The sequence below is a fragment of the Quercus robur genome, chromosome 8, assembly GCF_932294415.1.
Source record: "Quercus robur chromosome 8, dhQueRobu3.1, whole genome shotgun sequence".
NCBI lineage: Eukaryota > Viridiplantae > Streptophyta > Magnoliopsida > Fagales > Fagaceae > Quercus > Quercus robur.
This window is the reverse complement of record NC_065541.1, coordinates 37,253,221-37,262,988: the sequence shown is the minus strand read 5'-3', so window position 1 is coordinate 37,262,988 and position 9,768 is coordinate 37,253,221. Positions and strand designations below refer to the sequence as shown.

General features: G+C 35.4%; 1 non-coding gene across 1 annotated transcript; it reads left to right on the top strand.

Moving 5' to 3' along the window:
* The first annotated feature begins 6,908 nt into the window (after window positions 1-6,908).
* Window positions 6,909-7,001, top strand: TRNAY-GUA (transfer RNA tyrosine (anticodon GUA)). The gene is made up of 2 exons: window positions 6,909-6,945; window positions 6,966-7,001. It is a non-coding gene; the product is annotated as a tRNA-Tyr (tRNA).
* The last annotated feature ends 2,767 nt before the right edge of the window (window positions 7,002-9,768 follow it).

The following is a 9,768-nucleotide window of genomic DNA, read 5'->3' as shown; positions in this document are numbered from 1 at the left end:
ACATTGTATGACAATGGACAATCTACTACCAGGAAATTGAGTTGCCTTGTTATCTGCTAGGGGTACACGCTAGCTGTAACTGTTAAGGTCACTATTCCCTTTGGATAAACCCCATCTCCACTGAAATTGACGAGGGGAGACTCAAATGGACAAAGCCTATTCGAGTCTACTTTCAACTGTTGAAAGGTGGAGAGGTAAATGATATCAGTGGAGCTTCCATTGTCTGCTAGGATCCTTCTATCATGAGCATGATAACTAGGGAGTCGTCATGTGGTTGCTTCACCCCTCTAGCGTTCTCTTCTGAAAAAACCATGTTTGTTGCTTCCCTTTTCCTGTGTTTTGTTGGTGGTATTATGTGGACACTATTGACCTGTCTTTACTGTGACTTCTTGAGGGATTTGAAAAAGCCCCACGTTGTTGGATCACCATTGATCATCCTTATCTCTCTTATGGCGCTTTTTGGTCATTCTTGTGGCTTATCATCATATTTGGGCTTATCTTTCGTTCAAGTTCAATTTTCCTGCTAGGGCCGTCCATATGTGTCTTTCTTGACGAACTTCTGCAATTTTCCCTTCTAGATCAGCTCTTCTATCTATTCCTTGAGATCCCTACACTCGTCCGTGTAATGCTCGTGATCTCAGTGGAAACGACAATACTTTTTCTTGTTTCAAGCATTGGTTGAACCACTCAAAGGTTTCAGCCACCTAAGTTGATGGTCATCCTTAATCTGCATCAAGATTTGGTCAATGGGCATTACTAAGGGTGTGAAATATACCATTTTTCTAGTCTTGTTGTCCCTTCGCTTGCTCCTGCCATGGGTGGACGGGTGATCTTTTCTTTCTCTCTTTTGTCCTTTTAGGTTGTCTGGAGAACCCGCCTTGGATGCCTAAGGTCCATTCTCCTCTATCGCTGTAAGAGCATCCTCTGCGTTTATGTACTTCTGAGCTTTTATAAGCAGGTCTGTCATTGACGTTGGTGGGCTTTTGACGAGTGCTACTACAAATTCTTTAGATCTTAGCCTAACTTTGAATGTTGTTAATTGTACCTTATTTCCGGCCTTGTCAACCTCTAGTACCTCTCTATTAAATTGCTTCACATATGATCTCAATGATTCCCCTTCTCCTTGTTTGATCATCAATAAGTGATCATCAGGCCTTTTCTTTCGTTGTTCTCCTACAAAATGATGCACGAACAAGCTGTTGAGCTGGTCAAATTTGTTGATGGAGGATTACGCCAGCTTACTAAACCATACTCGGGCAGCTCCTTTGAGGGTGGTTGGAAAGGATCGACACATTATTTCATCCGAGGTTTGTTGCAAGCTCAAGGTCATCTTAAAGGTAGTGATGTGATCTAGTGGGTCCTTCAATCTGTCGTATGACTCTAGCTGCGGAAGCCAGAATTTTGGTTGGAGGGGACATTCAAGGACTTTCTGTGTGAACGGGGAATCAGTTCATCTCACCATCCCATCCAAATTCTTTGCCATTTTCCCTTTCATTGCATTCTTGAGCTCGTCCATCTCTTTCATCATGCTTCTCAGGAGGTTGTTGCTTGCCTCATTAGATCACTCTGTTCTCCTTGATCTGTCCCTCCCTTGGCTACCTTCCGGGTCTTGCGCTTCTTCATTCCTGTTGTTTTCGATTCCTCTTGGTGAACGGTTTTCCTGCTATTGCAACCACTGTCTCATCTCCTGGTTCTGTCTCATGAGTTCCTCTACACTGGCCGTGAGGGCTTGGATTTATAGTGCCAAAGCAGCTGCCTCTGGTTGTGCACTAGATTCCATCTGGATGACAACAAAGGTAGGGCAACGTATCTGTCCTTTGGAAAGAAGGCATTTCCCACAGACGATGCCAAACTAATGATGCCAAAATTGTTAGTCGTTGAGATCGTTTAGATGGCTTCGGTGTAACCTGCAAGACAATAAGAAAGTGAAAGCAGACAGGTCATCGACGTGTTGCCAACTGACAAACCTCCAATGGCAAAGCTAGAATGAGAGAGGGAGATAACTGAATAATCGTATTGATAAAGGTGTTTTTTTTTATGATGCTTTACCTTTGGTTGGATGTGCTTTATATAAGCCTCTGCTCTCCTAGCCGTTGGAAGGCCATTAAGGGCAATTTAATTCCTTGTCTGGGTAACATTTCTAACAGTCAATGCTGAGATATGGAGATCTTTGGGTTAATGCTCTCTTTACTTTGTCCAATCGTAATGGCTCAGTCAATCAAGACTTCATTTATGGTTCGTTCCTCATCCATTACCATGTCTAAACGAGCAGTACTTCCTAACTTATCATATATATCTCTCCTATTAGCAGTTTTTCTTAATTTCCTCAAATTTAAGCTTTTTTTTTTTTTTTTTTTTATACTGAAAAAGGGAGATTACAAAAGAGCTGGGTTCAACCAGCAGTGTTTAATAGGCACCTGTACTACCTTTTTAGCAACGTTACATAAAGTTTTAAGCAGCATATGAGGAACAAGGATCATGTGGCAGAGGAGACCATTTTGTACAAGAAAATTTAAATCAGCAAGCCTATAGTTAGTTTGCCAATCAGAAGCCTTCCTGGTATTGAAGAGCTTGACCAATCCTCTGCTATCACTTAGGAACAAAATACTATGAAACCCATGATATTTTGCTGTAAGGCAGGCATCCACCACAGCTTCAAGCAAAAATTCCTCTGCTGCTCCAACTAGGCTACTATTCACAGCAAGGAAGACACTTTCTCCCTGTATGTTGACAGCTTCAAAACCAAAAGCACTTCTATTTCTCTTCTTGTCTCTGAACCCAGTAACTTTGATAATTAATTGCCAGGATCCAGCTGCGGATTGGACTGGAGTTGTTGATATTCTTGGGGACTGGTTTGAGTTGAGCTGTTCTGAGAGTGCATCCTTATACCTGCAAGATAGAGATTGCGCCATGAGAATTACATTCATAGGATTAGGAGAAATACCCTCATGAACAACTTTGTTCCTGTGATTCCAAATAGACCACAAGGTTGTGAATAATGCTTGCAAATAGTTCATAACATTAGGGTCCTTGTTGTTGTGCTTGGTGATAACCCCAGTTAGCCACTGTTGCACAGACAAGTTATTGAAGTCAGAAGAGTGTATGGCCAAAGTGGTGCCATGCCAGCAAGCTCTCGAAAAGGAACATAAAAGAAATAAATGAGTGCTGGTCTCCTCATGCTCATTGCAGAAAGGACAATTAGAGTCAGTTGAGATTCCTCTACTCCTAAGATTGGAAGTTTGAGGAAAGATGGATTCAGTGGATAATGGAATGTGTGACTTCTGTTAGCTATACATTGCTTGTTAATGGGAATCTAACATCCTCTTTTAAGCCTTCCCAAGGACTACGACAGGGAGATCCTCTCTCTCCCTATTTATTCCTGTTTTGTGCCAATATCCTTTCTATTGCCTTATTGCAAGCTGAAAATCAGAAACAATTAAAAGGTGTGAAGATTGGTAGGAATGGTCTCTCATTCACTCATCTCCTTTTTGCGGATGACTCTCTTTTCTTTTTGAAAAAGGATGATATGTCAGTTACAAATTTGATTGCCATCTTGGACTGGTATTGTTCTATCTCTGGACAGAAAATTAATTTGGCAAAATTGGATCTCTATTGCTCTCCTAACATGGCTGCTGTGGACAAAGAATCTCTTGCTTCTACACTTCATGTCAATCTGGTTCAGAATCCAACTAAGTACCTTGGAATGACTTTTAAGATGAGGGGAAATAGATGCGCAGACTTTCATTTTCTGGTAGATAAGCTCCATTCTAGACTTCAAGGTTGGAAGGCTAAACTCTTATCACAAGCTGGTAGAACTACACTCATCTCTTCTGTTATCCAATCTCTTCCCCTCTATGCTTTTTCCTGTTTCAAGGTACCTGATACCATTTGCAACAAAATGGATGCCGTTGTAAGAGCCTTTTGGTGGGGGCATGAGACTGGAGAAAGGAAATTACACCTAATCAAATGGGATAGAGTTTGTCAACCTAGGAGGCTAGGGGGGCTTGGTCTGAAAAAATTCAAAACAATGAATCAAGCCATGATCACCAAACAGTTCTGGCGTATTCATCATAATCCCCATTCTCTTCTAGCTAGGACCTTCAAAGCAAAGTATTTCCCTAGAGGACCAATTCAGGATTGTTGCCCCAAACCACACCATTCATGGTTTTGGAAAAACATCATTAAACAGGACTGTCCAACTTTGAGGGAAGGAAGATGGTGGATTGGGGATGGTTATAATATCCCTCTCAAGCATAAAGACTGGGTTCAATGGTCTCCTCTTAATCTTCAAGACCATAGACTTCCTACTGGAACTGTGGGAGACTTAATTAACCACACATCTGCCTCTTGGAACTGTAATCTAGTTAGAGATCTCTACGCCCCTTCTTTGGCTAGAAAAATCTTTCAAATTCCCATCTCTAAAACAAACTCTGTTCAGGACAAATTGGTTTGGAAACACTCTTCTGATGGGGTGTACAATGTTAAGAAGGCCTATGAGATTCTTAACTTAGAGCAATTACAACCTTCTAGTCTTAATCCTTTTAATCAGGTGGTGTGGACCAAACTCTGGAAAGTGAAAACCCCTCTGAAAATAAACACTTTTGTGTGGAAGTTGCTTCTGGACACTTGATCTTTCCAAATGAGGTCATCTCCAAATTTTTTAATTAATTGATTGCATATGTATATTACTTTTTGTGGATCTTAATGTTACCTTTAACGAAGACAAAACCAATCCAAAGGATTTTTTATGGGTGCAAAGACAACAAAAGAAGTTTTCTTTTTTTCTTTTTTCTTTTTTTTTTTTTAGAATTGTTTTGATTGGCCTTTCTTTCGTGTGGATTGAGGCCATGGAGTTTCAAAATTTAAACTTTTAGAAATTCAAAGTTCAAAACATGAGGGCTTAGAAAATTATCTAGAATCTTGAAAGAGATAAGAAAATGCCAACGTTGTCACTACATAGTTAATTTGGACAAATTAGCTCTAACTTTTACCTAAAAAGAAACAAATATAACTAAGATGAGTGACTACTGCATGATTTTCATATCATCATATGACATATGTCTTTTCAATGCTAAACGAATGGAGTCAAGCTATGTATTAAGGGGCTATTTGGTATGGGATTGTAATGAATGGTAAGTTTATCAGGTTGTAAAAGAATCAAGTCGAATTAAATATTAAAAAGTACAAAATTATTCATTTAATTTTATTTCAAACAAGATTCAAGTTTGAACTCATTACCAAACTAAATTGTATTTTCAATCTTAGCTTATTGGATTAGCATGTACTGTCATATTTTTTTATTTCCTATATATTGTATTTTTTTTTTATAAGACTATATGTTGTATTGGCATAGGACAAAGTTGTCAATTTTCTTGTGTAAGAATTTGTTGGGTTACACGTGTGAATGAAGTCCCACATTAAATAAAGATAAGAAAAATGAGTGGTTAATATAACATAATTGAGCACATATCCATTGGACTTAGGCCTTTTGGGTTAAAGTGTGTCTCTATATATTATATTAATTATTCAAGGAAAGCTTCCCAAGGTGTTTATCTTCCCAACAGAATTAAAGTAATACACATGCTAGATACTAGAATACAAACAATCAATAAATCAATGAGAGTTTAGACTTTAGATACATACCTTTAGACACCATTAACAAACCTTATTAGTATTAGTGGCTGTAATGAAATCACATGCGCCCACTCAACAAATGGCCCAGGATACGCCTCCTTTCAAGGTGACTCTCAACGGGGCAAGCCACCCTAATCTCTAAAAGAATGAGATCTAGGCTGCTGTTCAGAGTGGAGAGAGAACCTAGTCCTATATATGTGGTGAACATCTACCTATCATGGATCAGGCTTAAAATCCTATACTTCACCTCAACATCAAACTAGGGCATAAGCCTAATAGAAACAAGACTTACCAAGGTCTAACACTAAATATGACCACAACAAGTTAATGAGTATTCAGTGTATATTAACTGAGCCACATCCAATTCGTTTTCAAAAACTAAAAATCCTGTTAATGGAAGTCTAGTTTTAACATCTTGTTTCCTCTTATTTATCTTCAAATTAAGCATCTATTAGTAAGAGGAGGTAATAGTTTCTCAAAGACTATAAGTTTATATTATAAAAGAAAATAAAATGAATTTTGGCAGTAAGTCTTAGGCTTAAATCTAGTTTAAGAAAAAAAATCCTACTAAATACAATTAAAAGATCATTGAACAATTGCCAAGTAGTGTCATATCATTATAATAAAGTAAAAGGTAAATTCTACCAACATATCCTAAGATTTGGGTTAATAATGACAATCAAATCCAAAACTTTTTAAAAATAGCCAATTTAGGTTGCATTTGGTATTGGCTTTAAAAGCCATCTTTTTTATTAATTAGCTTATTTTTGGTATGTCTCATTACACTTTTTGATATTATTCAACAATTCTATTGTACTGTTTCAGTTACTTTTTAGCTTTATCTACAGTATTTTCAACAACAAAAAATTTTCAGTTTCAGCTAAATAAACTGTTCCCAAACGGACTCTTAGTCCTTAAAACCAACTTAATCTCTAAACAATTAGTTATTTTTCTCAATTGTTTTAGGGAGTAAGCTGGCTTTGGGAACTAAATTGGTCTGTTTTGAAGAGTCTTTGACCTGATTAGTCTTAAGTATTAACCCAAATTTCAATCCTCATAAAATGTTAATGGAATTTACCCTAAAGTAAATAACTACTAGGGAGATGGGAGGTTCGTGGTTTTCATTTTTATAGTTGACAGTATCAAAAGCCTAATGCTATCCAACTGCTTCGTAGCAACGCTCCTTTATGATTAGTTGTTTACTTTTGCTTTATAATGGTGGTCTGCTAAAAGATTAAGCTTCTATTATATTTTAAGAGAAAATGATACAAAAACCGACCTTAGCTCAGTTGGTAGAGCGGAGGACTGTAGTGGGAAAACTCCTGTCTGATATCCTTAGGTCGCTGGTTCGAATCCGGCAGGTCGGATTACTTTTTTATTTTTGGTTGTGGCTTTCCGTCGGTATATGTGATTGGTTTAAGAAATTTGATTTTTTTTTTTTTTTTTTTTTTTTTTTTTTTTTTTTTTTTTTTTTTTTTTTAAATTAAAGGCATCTACTGTGTAGCTGGACAAATGGCCAATTTTATTTGCATCAACCACTACAACATGGAATTTTTTATTGATTCAAAATATTTTTTCAGATCACTTCTTTAGTGTATGAGAGCAGATCCTATCTCAATTAAGAATTAACCAAAAAAAAAAAATTCAAAATCTATTCTTAGTGCCATTCACGTTTTCTTTAATTAGTAGTGTGGGTGGCACGTGCTACCTCTTGTGTAAGAAAATTAAGATAAAATTATTATTTGAAGAAGTATGAAACTATATACATAAAAAATGTATGCCATACAAAACTAATCTCATTCATATAAAAATTCTGATACTTATTTGCTAAAGGCAATATCCACTCATTAAAAACTTTTAAGAATGATAACGAATATCATTATCTTCCAACAATAAGCAACTAAGTTTTGCTAAAACTTTGTCACAATATTTAAATTTTTGCAATGAATGATATCATATGCTACAATTAAAACTCATCATCAAATACCTTCAACCATACACAATGAAAAAAAATTTCATTCATACTTTCTTCTTTATTATTTTACATGAGTTTAGGTGTAATCTTTAGCTTAATTAGGTTTTATGAACATGCATTTTAGGCAAGAAAAAAAATATAACAAAAGACATGTGTCATCAAATTTTTCATTAGATAAATTATAAGTTTTGAAAATTTAAATTTAAAAAATCAATATTCTCTAGGTAACAAATAAAACACCTTATATTACCATTCCAACTTTCTAAGCATTACTACCATCTAAAACTCAAAATAAGTGAAGAAAATTTTTGGGATGTTAAAATTTAGTGGGAGTATTTTAGCCACTACACAATGGAATATTTTAAGAATAATAAGCTTTTACTAGGGTTTTATTGAAATATGACATGTTTGTTCTTTTCCAAAATATTAATGAGGAAATTGCTTGATTTTAAAGTTTAAGGAGGAATTGTAAATTTTCCCAAACATAAAGGACGAAAAATGTTTTAATCCTAATTTTATGTGTTTTTACTTAAAATGGTGCATAAAGAAAAAAGAAATATAAAATAAAATATAAAAATTCAACCCAAGAAACTGTACGTGAAACAGTAAATTTTGGCTCAATAAAAATTGACTAATAAAAAAATAATTTTAGAAACACAAAGAATGGCACAACATTTTCATAATACTTTTACAACTTTGTTATATTTTACTTTGACTTGTAAAAAACTGACACCTCAGTAGTTGTGAGAATATTGTAATGGCAACAAAATGTCTTAATATTTTCACAAGAGAAATACTATGTTTGCAATATTTTCATTATAAAAAGTGATGATATTGGTAAGTTTAAATTAGAATAATAATTTACCACTAAAGATTTGTTATGAAATTGTTGTGGATGTAGTACTTTTTTTTTCTTCATAATATCTTTGTTAGGGACATATTTTATGTAATTGACTAATCCTTTGACAAAATGTACTTTACTTGTAATTTGGTAGATCTGGGATGGGTTTAAGACTTCAAGAAACATGTTGTTCAAGTCAAGTGTTAAAGCCATGAAGATCTGACCAAGAAACAAGTAAAAAAGAGCTGTTCATTAAAGTTCAACAGCAATCTCGACAAAAAGACTTCTATCGAGATTTAAAGTCGAAACTCGACAGAAGTTGAATCTATCAAGATCTATGAAATCAGAATTTTCAGATTTGATTTTTGGCTCTAGCTGACATGTATGTGTAGGGTTTCTTTTCTCACAACCCTAGATACATATAAGGCTTATCTTAAAAGCAGTTATACATGGATAACACATACAGAAAGTGCCCTAGTTCATTATTCTCTCTAAAGAACCTACTGCGTCTTTACGCCAAGGGTTTTGTGACCAAGGAGCTTCCTGATCTTCATTGTTGATGAATTGAAGAACTTTGCAGCCAACAACCTCTTTAAGTTGTTGGAGTTAGTCACATACTGGGATCCATGCACATTGGTTAGTTACGTACTGGAATTCACACATCAAGGGAAAGATTGTCGCTACAATAAAAGTCCAATTGGGTATTGGGGTAAGGGTTCAACTACAGGTTAGTATTTCGGGATAGGCCAAAGGGTTTGGTAAGATTCCTTATACTTGTAACCGCTTGTGATTGATAATAGTGGATTCTTAGGAGTGGTGAACTTAAAATCACCCGATGGGGTTTTGCCTCGATGGTTTTCCCTATTCATAAACAAATCATCCGTGTCAAATTTATTTTCCACTGCATATAGATAATTTGGTGATCTGTTTGTCCTGCCACGCTATTGCATGTAATTGAACTTAATTAATTAACTTGGGTTATTAATTAATTAATAAGGGGTCAATTTGTTTTAACCCAACAACCTTTATTTTTAGTTGTGGTTGGTTCCACTTTCCAGTATAATATTTTATTATTTTATAGGAATTAACACCTCAACAATTGTGAAAAATATTGTGGTAATTTGTTGTGTTAATGTTTTATTATTATATAAGCAAGTTCAACGAAGGCAAGCATAACAGTGGAAATTGAAACAACCAAAGTACTATAGAGTAAGTACCGTAAAAAAAATTGAACAAACCAAAGTACTGTAGTATTGCACACTGTAAGAGCATTTCCATTAGGTGTTCTATAAATTTGTCATTTTGATATATCAAAAAG